Source organism: Poecilia reticulata, linkage group LG10, assembly GCF_000633615.1.
Source record: "Poecilia reticulata strain Guanapo linkage group LG10, Guppy_female_1.0+MT, whole genome shotgun sequence".
NCBI lineage: Eukaryota > Metazoa > Chordata > Actinopteri > Cyprinodontiformes > Poeciliidae > Poecilia > Poecilia reticulata.
Window position 1 is genome coordinate 15086641 of NC_024340.1, and position 19461 is coordinate 15106101.

The following is a 19461-nucleotide window of genomic DNA, read 5'->3' on the forward strand; positions in this document are numbered from 1 at the left end:
CCGCCCAGCTGCAAGCTACTTGTTCTTGTCTCTGTAGAAAGTGTAATAGTGGCATAAAAGCCTTGCAGGCGCTGAAGACTAAACTATAGTTAACATATGCAGAAGGACAAATGAAATTAACTGTGAATTTCTTTTATAATTTGTTGAAATAAAGCAACAGGCTCTTCACACTCAGTGTTCTAGTTAACAATTGATTCACTTTTCCACACATTTTACGATAGCAAGAATGCGGGAGACAAAAATCTCAAAAATGTTTCTTAAACTTGTTATTTTTTCAAGCTTTGCAATGCTAACAAGTTTAAAAGTCATCAAAACATTCAAACTCTTGAGTTAAACCTTAAAGTTTTGGTTGGAACTGATTGAACAAAAGCAAGAAAAACCGTCTGAAGAGCTGCAGGCTGACCTGGAGCAATGTGGAGTGGTGGTTTCAGGCTGAGCCACACAATTCCCTCTGAAACCAGCAGGCTTCAGCGGGCAAAGATCAAGGAGGACAGCTACTGAAGGCTCAGAAAGAAAGGCACAAACATGTAGGACTCATATTTGATAAGCTTTAATATAATACAAAACTGTTTCTCAAGGATAATGTTTGCTAAACCTAATAAACGGAAGTAAAGTTTTTAATTTCTTAGATTGAAAACAGTTTATTAGTAAAATTACTTGCTAACGTATTAAACAACTACTAAAAAAAATATATTTTTCCAGATGTTTTAATGTGTAGAGATCCAATATTAATATTTGTATTGGTACCGATATTAAAAAAAATTCCACATCAGGTGTCGGTTACAAAGTACAATCTATACGGGCAGATCTACGCCATGCTGTATTTACTTCATATTCCTAATTGAAGTTTCTTAAACATTTGAAAGGCTTGTTGCGGTTTATTTTTACATGTTTGACCAACTGCACTGACTGACCAAATTAAAGTTGTGTGGTTTTTACACATTTGACCAACAGCTTGGGAAACTGTTGGTGTATTTAAGTTTGCTGTACTGGTGCAGAATTATCAAATAGATTTACAATTCACAACATTTATGTCTGTATTCTTATTTTTATCTTTTAAAAATAAATCTTTTCAGTCAGTCTGCACTTTTTTTCTGCATCATATCGGTATCGGCTGTTACTCTATCAAACAGCTGCACAACAGCAAAGTGTCTTCAGTCAAAAACTTCAGATTCGTTGCAATGCAGACTCTTTGAAGAGACATAAATTACAGCAACATTTAATTTCCTTTTGGGATTAATTAACTGAATATGTGCTGATATTTATATAACCATTCAATAAATTAAAATATTATTAAAAAGTTATTTTATTTCTGTATCACTAAGTAAAACACATTATTAATTACACACAGATGGATATTTGAAAGCATGTTTTCTGTTAATTATGATTATTTTCCACATGAAATTTAAAATTAAAATATTACATCAGACTATTAAAAAACATTTTCAGTACAAAAATTTGGCTTTAGTGGAAAGTATGTTTAATTCCTGCTTAGAGATTATCAGTTTTCAAAGGGTACTTTGACAAATGAGATTTATTGGAACACATATTCTAAAAAGTGTGGCATGCGTTTATATTCCACACTTTTTAGGTTTCCTTTTCAGAAAAGCTCTTAAAGTTATAATTTGTGCTGCTCTTAAAAATCCAAAATAAAGCAGGTTAAAGTTCTTGGCTGCAGCAGAACAAAATGTCAACAAGTCCAATGGATATGAATCATTTTGGAAGTTATTTCAGATTTCTATCAAATGTTACACTCTGCTTAGAAAAATTATGAAACCACATTTTCGATTTCATTGAAACTTCAAAATAACCCCCCGAACAATGACACAAACTAAACGCTTTCAAGGAACTATGAAAGAATCTTTTTTTTTTATGTAACATTTGGTTTGATGGAGGAGTCTGATGGCTATTTTGTTGTTCGACCCATGTACAGACTGAACACACAGCTTAGCTATGATGTGGCTTCTCCTCATCAATCACGCCCAGAATGGGCACGTCTCTGTTTTATACCGTGTCAGCGGTTGCCTGCCTTTGGGTTTATCCCAGCTCAGCTTTTAATGCAAAGGTCATCCATTAAGGTGTTTGACTCTGAAGGCGTGTTTACTTTGCCGCAGCAGGTGTGTGTGAATATGAGACTTGTCAAATATGAGTCAGGATTACCGTGGCTTTTGTCCCAAATAGAGCAAATACAAATCGCACGAACGACTTGAAACGGGACGAATCAGATTTATTTTTTCTTTCTTTCTCTGGTTCCTCTGACATTTTCTTCGGTTAGAGATCATCGAGTTTTTCTTGAACTTGTTTTTGCTTGTAATTGTGGTTGCCGAAAACCACAAAAGCGCACGCACTGGTAGTTCACAGCAGGATTAAGCGACTTCGTTGCGAGTAAGTCGTGATGACAAATGGATGGAAACATTTGGTTTTGATGTGAAACTGATTGACTCACTCTAGTGTGAAACATCTATCTGCTGCAGATGGTCTTTTTCTGCACCGCATGTTTGTCTATGAACACTGGAGCATGTAGAGCTGCTTGAAATTTGCTAAGATATAGATTTTTTTCTACCCTTCCAGGGTGTGCTGTAAAAATTGGGCCAAGTGTATGTGAGCTGGTGTATGCGCTGTTCTTGAGGCATTATGAGGAGTGTATGGGACCTCTGTTGGACAATGCAGAGCTGAGGGGGGCAAGGACCTTGGGGGGTGGCAAGGAGGAAGATTAGGCCTCTCATCTAGGCCACAGATATTGATTAGTGTATGCTGAGGACAGTGAAAGGGAACACGGATTGACAGATAAACAATGGCCATGTGAGGTGACTGTAGTCCATCAGAAACCCTCTGATCACATCTTACTGTTCATTCTGCAACACGTACCCACATCTGACGCCAACTTAATGAAAATACGCTTCGTGACTTGAGAAAAAAATTTTTGAGTCTGCATTTGAATCTCAGAGAAGATTGATGTTTTTGGCCAAGTTTGGGGCACTTTTTTGAACTTTTGCCTGTGTGTGTGTGTGTGTGTGTGCATGCGCGTGTGTGTGCGCGTGTGTGTGTGGTTTTTGGGGATCGTATCCCTGGGAACGTGGGGGGAGGTGGAAGACGCTCGGCTACGGGTCAGTCGTGACTGACTCTGTCACTTATTGATTAGTTGCCATGGAGAGTTAGTCGGGCCATCTCTCTTGGAGGTGTGTCCCCCAGGGCCAGCGGCGGTGTCCAGATGAGCCTGTGAAGGCTTTGTACACAGGGGGTTCGGTGTGTGTGTGCGTGCGTGTGTTATAAACCCTCACTAATTCTCACTCACAGTTCCTTCATCTTCCTCCATATTGTGACCTCAGATTTTTAATAATACACTGTTTTTGCATCCCATCTTTACCGTTCCATGTTGCAAAATCTCAGAGATAAAAGTGTTTCTACACACACACACACACACACACACGCACGCACACACACACCTACACACGCACGCACGCACGCACGCACGCACACGCACACACACACACACACACACACACACACACACACACACCTCCTCCCAGGGGATCTGCAATAAAGAGGATTGTAAACAAATTGTCCAAACTTATTGAGCTGTGAAATCCACCTCATATCCCCTGGATTTGCCTGTTCCTGTGATCCCCAGTCATCTCTGTTTTTGTGCTTTTTCCCTTCCAAGGTTTACGAAGGAAGAGGGAGGTGGAGATGGACGGAGAGGACGTCTTGGAGCCAGTGATCCACCTGCAGTAGCTTACGACTCTGACTGCACAGCAGGAGGAGACGGTGAAGGTGCTGAACTTCACACCTAACATTCAGATTGAAAACAAAACAGGTAGAGAACAAGTTAGAAGACAAATTGAACTGTTAAAGATATGGAGGCCCAAGTAAGATAGTGTCATTAATGGATAATTGTAATCTTTCTCTGCCTGTATCATTTCTTATAACTTCAGCTCAGATTTTTTAAATCAAAATTACTTAATTTGTAATGGAAAATCACAGAAATGGCAACAGATTAGAAAGATTTTCACATTCTCTTTCTTTAATGATGTTAGAAACTACTCTTCACTAGTTATTACAGCATTTCATTAATGCAAATTAAAATGCATTAATAAGTACTTTGTTTAGGAAAAAGGAGAACAACATTTTCTTTAAGTTAGATCCACACCTAGTGCATTTTGCTTAGCAAAGTCCCCAAGAATCCTCAGGTTTGATATCTTTGATTCATCCAAGAAAAACTATGTGAAAAAAATTACCAATATCTCTTCAAATCAATAATTTTGACAAACAAGATGTTTATAATCAGAAATGTGCCAAAAACGGATTGTAGAAAATTAAAGCAATGGATGAACATAATTGGATAAATCTGTTATGGAGAAAAACATATGTAGCCTTAAAACCAAAGAGGGAGAGTCTGAGCACATCTGGAGAAAACTGCTGCTGTTTATGAAGAAGGATTTTCAAAGAGCTTCTTCCCCTGTTTTTATGCCTTTATGGGTTTTTTATTTGTATTTGTGAGTATTGTCAGCTCTTTTAAAAAGACATAAAAATTAGATTAACACCGTAATCACTGAAACCACAAAGAAAACATGTAATACGCCGAATAATCAATAAGTTCTATCAAAACCTTGAGGAAGCAAGTTGATGTCAGCCTAACATGACTGCAGAAAAATCATCTCCATGTGAAGATGCTCATCAGTAAGAGATCTGCATTTACTGAAGACTTTTTGTTGCCCTTTTATGAGTCAGGTAGTTCTTCAGAGTTAATTGATAAATGTTTTGAATGAAGCGTTGTTAAAACCCATTTGATTCCCTGTTGGAGCACAGAAAATGTCCAGAACCTCCTGGTGGACACACTGAACAAACTAACAAAAGCATTATATTATCCTGAAGAGGATTATTCAACTAGTTATGTAGAACACAGCCTCACTGTTAAGGATCATGCATCATTAATTAAATAGTTTAAATCTAAAGCTTCCTTTTACAACATGTGGCATTTTTCACAAATGTAAAAACAACAAAAACACGCTTTACAACAAGATTAAATTGATGCCACAGAAATGCCTGTTGAACTTTTATGCATTAACCGCAGGATCAGACACATTTTACGTTCAAGAATGCTTAATTTATAAAACATGGAGTTCTGAAATGTTAAAATATAAAAAGGCATCTCACTGAAGGCATTTTTATACTCTGTACAAAAGTAATTTGTGCCTCAGTTGTTTCAATGTTATTGTCTTTCTTGTTCTTGTGAGTCAAAAACCACATGAATTGAGTTGATACTTTTTAACAGCTAACTTGTCATGTTTGATTCTGACATCTATAATTCTTAGGAAATCTGCTGTATCTTCTCTGATGGTGGAAAAAGGGCCACACACAGATCCTCAGAGAATAGTTTTAATGGACTAAAAACTAAACTAATTTGCTTGACATGGTAACAGGAAACAAAATGTAACACTCATTATTCTGTCTAGAAATCATTACATTAAATGCCCTGCAGGAAGCTCTAGTGAAAATCTCTCTCGGTTGCGATACTTAACGTATGTGGATATTTTTTGTGGGTCAGATCATCTTTTAGAGAATTTCTGCCATGTGAATGTTTTTTAAAAAGCATGCAGTCGGTACCCTGTTAGTTGAGGAAAGACAACAAATGCATGTCCGTAAACATGGTAATGCTTAGGATAAAAACATATAACAGAAATCCAGGTGATGATTGTGCTAAAAGCATCCATGAAACAGTTTTGGCATTAAGTTTTTATTGCAGTATTGTTCCCTGTATTAGACTTTGAATTGGCTGGTTTGGATTCCTGTAAAATTAGCCCTCATTAAGCTTTTGTGTAACAAAAAAAGAAAAGGTTATCATCACAATGAATTAATTGTATCCATAAAGTCTTATTTATTTTGCTTCGTGAGCATTACAGAGTGATGAGAGATTTGCTCATTAATGATTTTCTAAACGTTTAATCTTACCCAGGAACCTGATTTGGACCTTTGAACAGGAAGCTTGACAACCTTTGGTGTTATGTAAAGACAAACAACTGGAACAGTAAACATTCCCAATTTAAGTTTTTAAATGCCTGCAAAAGCGCAAAGCCTATTTCTAGGTACAAAGACTCTCCTGCAATTCAGAGTAATGAAACTGTGTGATGAAATGGTTAATTCCTAACATGAAGAATAAGAATTATTCCAATCTACCTCATACTTAAACAAAATATCCCAATACGACGAAAATATAGCATAACTTGTTCTCAGTAAGTCAAAGTTTGAAGAGCTCACAATTCTTTAAACCTTCTCCCCCTTTTCAAGGATATGCGCACAAACTTCTTATGCCCGAAACTTGGCGACGCCCCCCCATCCCTCCTCGACATCACACCTTGGGTGCATAAACATGCCTGCAGTCCACACATCACCCCACCCCGGGGGGCCTGCATGGCTTTAGTACCGCGCTGTGACACCAATCAGGGGAGATGGCGGGCTCCTTTGTCATGCAAACACTACTCGCTTCTTGTCTTATTCAAATGTCTGCCCTCTCTTTTTCCCCTCTCTGTCGGCCTCTCATCCCCTCCACCTCTCCCAACTTCAACCCCTCTCTCTCTCTCTCTCTGTCTCTCTCTCTCTCTCTCTCTCTCTCTCTCTCTCTCGCTCTTCTGCTCAAGTCCAAGTAAATCCTCTCGGAGAGACGAGAGGGAGCCTCCGGGCCTGAGGCTGCTGAGGAAGGCCTCTCCCTCTTGGGGGTCAGCCTGTGCCTCAGTGCATGGGGCTGTTTCCAGGCCCGACCAAGTCTTATTTCATATTCAAATGTTACAATCAGGCCTCTGACCCACAGGGGGCTCTTTATGGTTGCGGCTCCAGGTCGCAGGGTCAAGATGGTGATTTAATAGCTCAGGCAGAGGTAAAGAGTGGGGGAGCAAACTGATTTAGGGGATGAATGAGTAATGAAAAAGCATTTTTCCTAAGTTGTCATGTAAATTTCAATCCTTATTCAATATGAGGCTCTCGCCACACAAGAGACCTTCCTCTAGTGGACTTCAGCCACTCAGAATTAAGAAAGTCCATTTTCTGCTTTCGCTCTTGACTTGTGCTTGGTGTAAACAGTAGCTGATGGGGAGTCGGACGAGCCGTAGGATGGAGATAAAGGAGACGTTAAAGAGTCATCATGTTAGTATGGTGCCACTGTGTCTCAGATGTCCTCATACTCTTGAGTGGCCTGTTATTCCTGTCCCCGAGGGTGTGTTCCCAGCTCTGCAGCTCGAGTAACATAGGCAGGTTTGAGTGTTTGTGTATGTATGACAGAGAACCAGCTGGATTGGATGCGCTCTGCTGTACTATTCGTTGCAAAGAGAGGGATTTTTTGTAGTCAACAGGTGAGGGGAAAATTGAGATGCACAAAGATGTACCATGCAATATCATCGCTCTCCTAAGCTAAAGGCCTAAGTCATTTTTTTTCTTGCCAAAAGTGATTTAGGCAAAAAAAAAAAAAAACTTTTGTCAAATAATGATTTAGGCCGATTTCTTTTTCTTAGGATCCATTGTCCTGACTTAGCTGAACAAAAACAAACTTAATTTTATCAGAGCAGAAGAAGTTTATTACAAAGTTGCTGCTATTTATTTTCTAAAAGAGAAACAAGGATTGAAAACACAGCAAAAACGGAATAAATATTGTGGAAAATGCATAATGAACTTAGAAAACATTAAAATACGGTCAAAAATGATATAAAACAAAATGTAGGAGTAACAACGTGCCAGTGTTTTTGCCCGTCTACCTTTTCAAACTTTTATTACAGTTTTGAGAGTAATCTGCGATCCAACTTTTTTTTTTTTAACAAGCTGCTTCTTACTTTCTTTGACAAGTGATAATTAAAAGTAATTTCTTAACATTTTCACATCTCTGCTGTTAGTAAATGTGATTAAGCTTCTCCACTAAATATCACTGTGAGCACCATGTTGCTCAGTAGTTCTGGTTTGATTAAGAGTCAAATCTGCGGCTCTGAAATCTCTACAGAAACACAACATTTTTAGGATTAAAAAATACTATGATAGATGATTTCTTCTGATATAGTGCTACATATTCTAATATTAATATTTAAAATACACAAAGGTGCAAAATCTTACTAGGTCAGCTCAAACTTACAAAAATAGATTGCTAAATAAACTTCTGATCCATTCATTTCAGTCTTTTTGAGCTCATATCTAACATTAAGTAAATTCAATCTAATTAACCTGAAAAGAAGCTTAATTATGCTAGTTGGACTTTTCTGACTTTTGTCCATCTGCATTCTTCTGCTAAAGTTTGCAAAGAGAAAACAAAGGATCAGAAGGATGTAATTGTGCAAAGGTTGTCTATCAGCAGAAGGGTCACATTATTTATATACCGTTGGCACAATGAAAACTGCCATCAATAACTGAGGAAGCTGTAGGACAGAAGGGACGACGGCTCACCCAAACCGTTGAAAAGACAAGATAGACTCGAGTCAGGGAGGCTGCCAAGAGGTCAGCAGCAGCGCTGTGGCTGTGGGAATTCCCAACAAGCACGTTTCGTGCTCCAACGTTAATCACATAATGATTCATACCACTGGCAGGCTGAGAGTCAAAATTATTTTTGTTCAACACAGATGTCTGTCTCTGATAAGAAATGTGACGGCCAACTCTCAAAAGATAGTAAAACAATCCAAAGGTGTGCTAATTTTGAAAAAAATTTTTTTTTAAAAAAATCTACTTGGATAGACATCTATGTAAAATGATTTATTCTTTTATCAGTAGTCAATGATGCATCTTCACTTCTTTTTAAGTGCAGAACAAGAATTTCCACTGGTATTTTGAGAATTTAGGTCTGGTGATGATGTCCACCCACGTGATGTTGGAAGGCCTCCTTGCCATCACCCTAATATTTAAACCACTCCACAGATTCTCTTTTACAACTCAGGACACTAAACATCACACTAAACTGGAAATATCACTTCCAGTCTGAAGAAATATGTTGCTAAAATAAAAAAATTTTAAACTAGTTTTTTCTAAATCTTCAATGGAGTTTTAGGGCCTCACTAAGAAGAAAAACAAAACAAAATAAAATTACGAGAATAACCTTAGATGAGAATAAAGTCATAATATTACAATAATAAAGTTATAATATTACAGGAATACAATTGTAATACTGTGACTATATTTTGTGTGCGCATAACATAATGTGTTATAGGCAAGTTTATTTTTGTTTGTTACTTTTATGTGGACAAATCATTTCACATCCATGTCCCTAAATAATGTCCCATCGGTTAGTTTCTATTTGTAAATGTTTACTTATGGCCACAAAAATGCTCAAAACCCCTAAGTAATTTCTACCTGAAAACTGTATAACACACTATACCCATTTATTTTGGTTATGAAACCAAAATAACTTTAAGACATGTTGGATTCGTAGATATTATTGACTGGAGTAAAAAAACAAAATTATTTTCTTACAGAAGATTATAAATTACAGAGACAGCTCCTTTTTGTACCCAGAAAACTCTAGTATGGCAAAGGTGCAAAATCACATGCAACCAAATTATTCATCACTTAATACACAAGTGTGCATGTACAAAGTATCTTCATATTTAAAAAGTCAAACAAAAGTATTAAAAACCACAATGAGAAAACTGAAATTAACATAAAAAACATCTTTTCTGAGACCAAAACATTAGCAACACTAAAGATATACTTCATCAACTCAAACATAATCATGTAAATGGATGGATAGCAAACAAATTTGTAAACAAGCAGTTTAATGCTGGAAGACACATATTGATTGGTATGTAGAACCCAGATTCATGTCACATGACTATTCATAATACATAATGACCAAAACATTTTTTTATTAATGACATCATTTGTTGATTTTGATTGGCTGTTCAGTGACATTATGGCATTTTATGACGGAATATAGGCCTTTGTATTCCTTTTGATATTGTATTTTATTTCTTGCAGGGGTTTTTTCTTGACATGTTTAGAATTAGGTGGAACCCAAACCCAACCGCAGCCCATAGTATGAACGTAGTACAATGTCAGGGTAACTTTGATTGTTGCGGAGTTAAAATTGCTCTTTCAGATTCCATCTTCCTGAGTCTTAATTTCAAACTGTTCCTGGGTTTGAGATTCAGTCTCACATTGCCCTGTTATGTGTCACTCTCTTTTGTTTTGATTTGCTTTGGATACACTTCTCTGCGAGCTCAATGTAATGAATGTAAAGTATCTCTTCAGTGTGTACACACCCATGATAAGATGACAGGTTTTTTAAATGTTAAAAATCAGAGGAGGAATTGTTTATGTCATATATCCTGTATGATGAGTGTGCATACAGTGACATCAGAACGTAAAACTCTCGTTTAATAGAAAGAAACCTCCAGCACATTTATCGATACACAGTTCTTTAAAAAACCTGCAGCAACATTTAAAAACTACAAGGAAGGCAGGGCAATTTTATTTGGTTTGCACATTTTCAGTAACAAGGAAAATAAAACAAAAACATTACACTGCAGTGGCAAATCAAAGGAAAACGATGACAAGTTGAAAAAACGGACTGGAATTTATGATGTCCCATGTGTTATTAATTCAGAAGACCTGAAAAGTTTTTAAAGTTGATACAACAACAACAACAACAACAACAGGTCTTTAATGTGTTTTGGTGCTAAACCATTCAGTAATTTATAAACTAACGGCAGTATTTTAAAGTTTATTCCATGAGCTGCAGTGAGCCAGACTTCAGAACTCGGGTGATGTGCTCCATCTTCCTGGTTTTAGTGAAAATACGAGCAGCAATGTTCTGGATCAGCTGCAGCTGATTGATTTTTTTAGGCAGACCTGTGAAGACACTGTTGCAGTAATCAATGCAACTAAAGCAAGATAAACGCATGAGTGAGTTTCTCTAGATCTTGCTGTGAAATGAGTCATTTAATCCTGGAAATGTTTTTTAAGTGACAGAAGGCTGACTTTGTAATCGTCTTTTTGTGTCTCTGAACGTTCAAGTCACTTCACCCAGATTTCTGGCCTGATATGATTTTTTTTCCATGCATCTGCTCAGCTCTTGAATGGTTTCATAGTCACCTTGTGATGTTTGTGAACAAATTCACACACTCATAACTTTGCTGTGGATCTTCTTGGTATGTCGTAGTAACCTGTTTAGAAACAGAACAAAAAGAAGGAATGTATATTCATTCCCATTTGATCCTAAAAGATATACCTGCTGTTTGACCATTTTACTAAGAGTTTAATTCTTTTTTGTGAAAGTTTCAGAGTTTGTTAAAACTTTTGTCCCCCATGGTTTCTTATTTTCTCAGCAGAAGCAGCGACCAGAAGACAAACATGTTCAGATTTGGTTGTGGGGCCACTCTAGGGCAAGATTTGGTGAGCCTCGGTAGGCACAGCTGTAGTGCTAAGTCATTACTGCTCCTCTGGTGCCTCAGAAGAAAAGTGCCGCTCCCGCCACATGGCCAGCTTGCCTCTCCTGTCTCCAGCCACACACTCTCCTGCAGGCCTGGCAGCACCAGGCAGCACCACTCACACTTTGCTCTCGTCTTAAATTCGGCAGAGCAAAACAGAGGTGTCGCAGGGGAAATAGAGGACTTTGTTGGGGTCAAAGGGAAGGATGGATGGTGGTAGAGGTTAAACCAGGGTAGGGGGCTCTGTTCCTTTCCCTCTCATCTTCCGACTGACCATTCTCTTTCCCATCCTACCCCCTCCTCCTCCACTGCTCCCCTGTTTTCCCTTTTGTGGCCTGTGCACCTGCAGCCCTTGAGTCTGGGCAATAAAGCTGAAGGATTTGTCTACTGGAGGTTGGAAGGAAAAGTAGGGGAGGGGGGATCATTAGACAGCATGGGAAACACAAAAGCAACAGGTTCAAACTGTGGCTGTTTAATATGGTACCATTTAATATTCAGAGCGATGGTCTTGACGTGATGCCGTTTGACATAGTAAGAGCACATTTAAGCAGATTTACACTTTGTTTGGGGTTGTGTCATAATGAATCAGTCTGATAATAATGGCTCATGCTTTCAGACTATTAGAAGGGCCTCATATATGTAAAATGAGAAAATTGATTCTATTCTGTGAATGCTTCATGTCTGCTAAATGTTAAAGGACAGTGTTACGTATTTCCCAGGCACACAGTGCAATTTTATGGCATAATCAAGTAACTGTTACTTTCAGTTGTTATAAGAATGTTTTATATGTCAAACTTATCTTAAAAGAAATGTAACTTTGCAATGTAATAGTTTGAAATTGGCCTTTGTCTCTTTAAGAAGCTCCTGCTCTTTCCGATGCGCCTCCTTCAGCACGTCATCACAATGTTTCTCCATCATTCCATTTACAGACGTTCTTTGGGGCGCTGCACTGAGAAGTAGTTTGCATGATAAGCTCAGCAGACTCAGAGTTTCACCAGGTAGTTTCACCTGCCGCTAGTCTGGAGGTGCGGAGGAGGGGTGAAATTTGACATGAAACCTCTCCTCTAACCTTTTCACTTAGAATCGATTAAATGTAATTTCTGCAAATTTGCAGAACACAAGTTGCTACATTTTTGTTTTCTTAACTTTAAGAAACACTTCAAAATTGGGAAACAAGAAAAATGTGTATGGCACTCAAAATCAAATAAGTTTTAAACCATTTATGTTTCTGCAACCTCTTTGGAACTGCTGTAGCTGGTTCTACCACTATTAAAATGTTTTGTTTACTGTTCCCAGTTAGGTTTGGTTTCAGTTTCTCCATTGCTTCCTTGGATGTTTTACATCCATTGCCAAACAAAACTGAAAGTGCTGAGGAGCAAATATTTATTTTAAAAATCTGAAAATCAAAACGATGAGTGAATCAAGAGATTGAAAAGTTTTGATAGGATATTCAATGTTGTCATTACTTAGTAGAATATTCATATCCCATTAAATGTATTAAATGCCATTAAATTCAGACTTTAATGTGTTTTCTTGAGATTTTGAATGATAAACCAACGTAAAATAGTGGAACTTCACATTTGCATCATTTCTTCAAGTAAGTCTCTGAAAGTTGTGCCATGGATTTGTAGTTACCTCCTTTCCCCCAGAAATTTGTGGAGAAGTTCAAAGTAGCGTTTGGTTATCAAACAATCTTCCAAACTCTGAAGATTTCCAAGAGTGCAGTTCTTGGAAATCTTCATCCAAACATGGAAACAGTTTGGCTCAACTGCAAACCACAGATAAGTGGAAACTCTGAAGTAGCCGCAGAGATCCACATGTCAGCAGGAAGAATCTGTTGAATGAAGAACTTTATTATTGCTTTTCTTAAATTTGACTTTATAGGTCAGTTGATAAAATGATGGAAGGAGCTAAAGACAAGGAAGAAAACCTGGTGGATGTTTTCAAAGAGTTGAAACTGGGGCAGAGCTTCTCCTTCCAGCAGGTCAGCGACTCTAAACATGCAGCCAGAGCCAAATCAAAGGTTTTGGGTGCGTAATTATTTTCTCCAATCTGACTCATCTTGAGTCATTTTGCAGTGAAGGCTGGCAAAAACTTTTGATTCTCCATATTGAAAGCAGTGTTGCTACTATATATTCCATGAACATTGAGCGAGTCTCTTATGGATTATTTATGCTATTTCTCATATTTAATTATACCTCTAACTTATTGCATTCGTTACAACTTTCCAAATATAATCCAAAGACTTGTCTCTGACTAAGCTTGAGCTATTTTGTAGAGTAATTGGCAGTTTTTCCTTTTCTAGCTGTACCTCAAAAGTCCTGCACATCTAACTGCAGCGAAGGTGGTTGTGCAAAGTATTGACGGGCTAAATGCAAATATATGCCACAATTTATATTTTTATTCCTTACACAAAAAAAGCAACACTGTCTTTTTCTTTACTCTTCTCAATTATGTGTCACATCGAGGTTGGAGATTCTAGCATGACAAAATATGGAAAGGTTCACGAGTTGCGAACAATTTTGCAAAGCGCTCCATATGACGCTAGTTATAAAATCCGCTAAGTCTGCTAGAAAACAAAAGGAAAAAAAAATGAAGCAAACATAAATAGTTGTTTTTTAAGGATGTATCGATGTAGTTAAAATGTTCTGCAGAGTTTCTTTTCATTTCCCCACCTGTTGTAATGTTATGTTCAGTCATGTAGAACTTTTCTCTCACCAGTTGCATGCCAGACCCCCCACATTGTAAATGTTCGCAAAGGGAAAAAAGATTCAGCTCTTTCAGGGAGCAGCCATGAAGGCAGAGGAAATCACTCTAAACGGTCTTAATTCTGCCATTAGACGAGAGCGAGCGCTGTGGGGATTGGCTGGCCCTGCGCTCCATATTCACAGAAGCAGGATGAGGCTGAGAAGCCCGCTGAGAAAATGGTGTCGTAATCAGAAGCCGGCAGTTCTGCCTGATCAGGTACACTAGCCCCTCTTCTCGTTTCCTCCTCCTCCTCTTCTTCTTCCTCCTCTTCGTCCTCGCCCCCAAGCCCCTGTAATTTTTTCCTCCCTGAGCCTTGCCCCGTGAGGAGATCCTAATAAGAGTTTGGATGCGCTGTGCTCTTCTTATGTGAAGGCCTGGCAGGAGGGAACGGAGATGAGGCCTTAAAGTTGCAGGGAGGTGGTATGTGTTTAATCTGGAGGTATATGGAGCTGTGATGGTGGGATGATGGGGGCTTGTTTTTTTGTTCCCACATTTGATTATTCAGGTTGGCTGAACTACATTCTAAACCCATAAAATTCGTATCCCCTCTGGGGAACCATTTGCATATATTTCAGTGCCCCCTCCCTCACATCCCAATTCCCCCCTTTTATTTCTCAGAAAGTGAAAGAGAGGGCGAAGCAACCAGGCCTGTCTAGGCTTTAAGATGTCACCGTGGTGTGAAATATGGGCGAACAAGCAGGGTCTTTGAAACCCAAACTAACCCCCCACCTGCCTCTAAGCTTCTGGCACACACACACACACACACACACCTACACACACACACACACACACACACACACACGCACACACACACACACACACACACACACACACACACCCCAACACACACACACACACAACTAGTTGCTTCCTTATACTGGAATTAAATTTTAAGTCTGTGCAAAGTCATACAAGATCTGCAGCTTCACTCCCAGAGCATTACTGCTTATTTGCTTTGGGCATTTCTCCTTCAATCACTTCAGATATGTAGAGGCTTCCCTTTATCAGGTTTTGTACGTGCATCTGTTTGCAAAATACTTTATTCCATTACATGTCAAAATAAAAGGCGTCATTATAAAGGCAGGGCAAACTGCTGCAGGCCAGGAAGAGTACCTAATCTCTGGTAAACAAAGCAGCAATGCCTGGCTCTGTAAGTATGCCAGATCCACTCTTACCATTGACGATGTAAGGGGGATTATTTCTCAGACAAAAATGATCTGAAGCCAGGTCTTAAAATTCCTCTTAGGATGTGTGCCCAGCAGCAGCGAAAAGAAGGGAACACACATGTAGCTGCTCGGGCAGGAAAAGCGAGCCAATGAATTGCCAGTCAGCCATAAGAGACACCTGTTCATTTGTCTGGCTGGTGAGGTCGATGTTTTTGTTTTTCGCCGTGCCAACAGGCCCACTGGCTCTACTTTTACTGCCCATCTGTACGGATGGGTGAAGTTGGACGCCGGTCTTTGAAAGAGGCGTAGAGCAGGGGGCGGTGGTTGGTACTTGATGGCATTTTGGTCACATGGGGTGAGTTGCTGTCATCCTTTAACCTTCCCCCCTGGACCCCTTTTCCTCTCCCTCCCGTGCCCACTCCCTAGTGCACAGGCAGAATGCAGTGTCAGGAGGGTGAGCACTGAGCGCCCATTGTGTGTGCTAACCAAAGCGGAATGCCCGGGTGACAAAAGGGGGAGGAGTGGGCTCAAGGCACACAAAGCCAGGGGGAGGAGAGGGGAGGAAGAGGGGGAGAGGGGGGTGGAAGAAGAGAGGGGGCAATCTGCTGGGGGCTAAATAGACCCACTCTGCCCCCAAAACTCTAGGCACCCTAAAAGTCTTCCCTCACCTCCCCCGTTGCCTCCATTAGCTCCTGGGTGTACAGTACACACTCTTACTGGAAGCAGCTCTCATGTTCCCAGTAGCGAGAAAAAGAAAAAGAGAACCGACGACAACGAAACCTTCAAAACTATTAAGTGTTGGGTTAGGTGTTATGAGTCATGCCCTGAAGAACCAAAACAGGATCCATTTGGAAACCGTAGTCATGGTTTCCAGTCGCTCGTTAGTCAGGGTTGTCCTGAAATGTGTCACCTCCAGGATTGTGTGATGTGTCCTGAAAAACATTGCAAACTTTTCCCTTTAAACAAGTAAATCTCTCCTCAGTGATGTCCAGCATTCGTTTGGCACAGATCCCTTCACGGTTACATGACCCGGACCATCCATGTGGCTTTGTGTCTATGTTTTTAGCGTGTCAGCATGACAGAGCAGGGGGCACATGTGTGCGCTTGTTCTCGCCTGTCTATTCCAGAAGCTGGGAGCAGTCTCGCCTGTGTACTATCGCACGTCACTGTGAGGCTCTCAGCTCCCATAAACAACCTGGGGCAACAGGGCAGTCACCTTAAAATGAGGGAAACTAAGCTTGAATTAACTATTAATTCCACTGCAAGTAGAAGCAGATCTAATCTGATGATTTGCTGCTGCAGTGCTTTTACTGGCAGTCTGATTAACTTAAATGTGTATAAGTGGGTTCCTAACTCTTTAAATTGTCCCACAAACTCACCTTTTTCACTCCCCCCATAGTTTATGAAAGGATTTATCTTCAGTCTCTCTACCCCGGTCAGGCTTCATATGTTCTTTTGACGTTCTTTAGGGTCGCGATTCAATACAGTTTAATCAAATTAAAAAATACTTTATTAATCGCAAAGACAAATGTTGTTGTTGTAACTTTTTTCATCCAAGAGTTCAAAGAATTTTAGAGCCTGTTACAGTAACAAAGTTTGCTGGATGATAAATTGTCCCCAAAATTATTTTGTTAAATAATAATATTGTTTTTTAGAGATAATTTTCAACTAATATATTGGTACTGGCACATGAATACATGTTAATTTACTTTAATTTTGTGACAAACACACAACACTTTAGTGGAAGATATTTTAAATATCCAAAATAAAAATCAACAACCAAAAATAATAAGTGAAATGGGAATTAAAACCACACTATTATGAACCACAATGGTGTCTCTTTAAACAATAATCATCAGAATGGAAATTATTAAGCTTATCTTGATTTATAATATTTATTTATACAGCCACAATGCACAACATTTTTTTAACCATTTAAAAGAAGAGATGCCTGGTACCAGGTTATAGCAAAAATGCTAATTTTCACCTGCAGCCCCTGGAAAGGTTGACATAATTAAATATGACTTAACAGATTGTGACTTGGTGAAAAGCCAGCTCAGTAATTACATAAATGTTTACGTTATTATTCAGATCTTACTAAAACCATTAAAACAAACTACAAACCAACAGACAAATCAAAACCCAATTTCTTCATCTTCATCAATAAAGACTGCAGGTCTGCTTATTAAACAGTCATAGTTTTGCCAAATAGACGTTTTATAATCAAATTTGACAAATTATTCCAATGACTTATTATGTGATTATTTGTTTATTGTGACAGGCTTAGTGGTAGATGCTGGTGATGCTGGGCTAGAAGGATCTCCTGTAGCAGTCAGTGTCACAGTACAAATAAAGAAGCCTCTGACTGAAGATGCTCTATTGTTGTATTCCAGTCTGATAAAGTGGATGCACAGTGTTGTCTGTGATGGTTTTAATTTTATAAAGAATCCTGATGCTCAGTTCATAAATCTAGGAGTTTGTTTCATCCTCACTAAGAACCAAGAACCCGGGCTGGAGACGCTCAGTTCATTCTCACCGAAATGATTAACATCAACTTCAAATTTTATTTTCATCTCTACTAATAATGGTTCAGACGGGAGAAGCTTGGTTCATTTGTACACACTACCATTGAGACTCTTTGCCACTGAACCAGGAATGACCAAACGATGAGAAAATAACTTGTGTTGTTCCCTTCAAATAACAATGTGGAGTCTAATCAGAGTATTTTATTAATTGCTTTCATGCCACTTTATTCATTTTTTCTTTTCTTTCATGTGCCCTAAACACAGCTAGTGGGGAGCAAGAACAATAAAGGATGATCAGATGGTTACATTTTGTTAAAGTTTTTTGTTACTGTGGCACAAAGACGTATAAATCACTCTTAGTAAAGACTCCTCCACTCTGCCTCCCTTCACTCATGTAGAGATCAGCCTTCCCCTGACGCATTTACATACGTTGCTGCAGGGCAAAGATAGTTTCCCGTTTTATCTGCGCTGAGTTTATGGGAAGTAGCTTGCTGAATTGTTTTGATTTACTTGTTGTGCGAAGGGTCAAATGTCAGCCTGAGGGCAGGCTTTGAAGACCAAGTGAACTAGGCAAGGATTGACATTTTTGACTAATACAACTTTTTTTTTTTTAGGTTTGCCGACATTGTTGGTGAATATGCCCCCATTTGTGATTTAAAGTCATGCATTTATGCACATCAGTGTGCATCAGGTGAGTTGAAGCTGTCTGTGCTGGTGCAGTTAGAATCTCTCCATCAGTGCTGACCCAGGCAGCCATCATCGTTCTCGAGCTGTAATTCACCCCACTGCAATCAGGGTCCTGATCTGGGCTTCTGTGAGACCTCTCCACTCCAGATGATTCTTCTCCTGATTGGCCTAACTGGACTCCTGTCTGTGGCGGCAGATTAGCATGAATTGTTTTTTCTTATGTGGCACACAGATTGGGCCTTGTTAGCATTCACACCTCCACATCCAAAGCTCCTGGGAGGCTCAAAAATGCAGAGGAAAACTAGACTTGCTGGATGATTTTTACTGTCAAAGAAGCATAGGAACTGCAAATATTAACTTTTGTAACACGGCTTTTTTATTGTCTGTTAATAGATATTACAAAAATCAAAAAAATGGGAGAGCTTTTCAACACTTTTCCATTTGAAAGAAGAGCATGTGAGACTCGTCAGTCCAATTCTGTGTAGGCAATATAATTTGCTTTCAAATGTATTTTTAGGTAATTTATTTAAATACTTTTGTTGTTTTTTTTGTCCAGTCCAATAATAACCTAGGAACAGAGCCTGCATTTAGGACATTGGCATCTCTAGTGAAGATGTGTAAAAAGCCTTATAGTTGTTTTATCTTTTTATGCTGATCTCACACTAAAAACAAAAAAAATGCAACCTTAAAATTATGGAGGAATATAAAATTATGAGAATAAATTTGTGTGAGAATAAAGTTGTTATATCACGTCGTATGAGGATGGTACAGTGGCCAACAGGTCCAAATGTGCAGCAACAGAGAAAACAAAAAAAAAGACATGCGCACAAATGAAATGCAGCAAACATAAAAATAGACGCAAACAAAAAAGAATACAACCACAAATAAAATGCAGCAAACAAAAAAGAGGATAAGATGACGCATCTTATCCTCTTTATATAT

At 38.9% G+C, this 19461-nt stretch overlaps 1 long non-coding RNA gene across 3 annotated transcripts in view; it reads left to right on the forward strand.

Moving 5' to 3' along the window:
• LOC108166657 (uncharacterized) overlaps positions 1-19461 on the forward strand; it is a 52435-nt gene that overhangs the window by 14359 nt on the left and 18615 nt on the right. For 2 of the 3 annotated variants that reach the window (XR_001777020.1, XR_001777022.1), the window contains exons 3-4: positions 3665-3774; positions 18447-18523. This is a non-coding gene — a long non-coding RNA (uncharacterized LOC108166657). The remainder of the gene's footprint in view (positions 1-3664; positions 3775-18446; positions 18524-19461) is intronic. The other variant, XR_001777021.1, reaches the window with a different exon arrangement.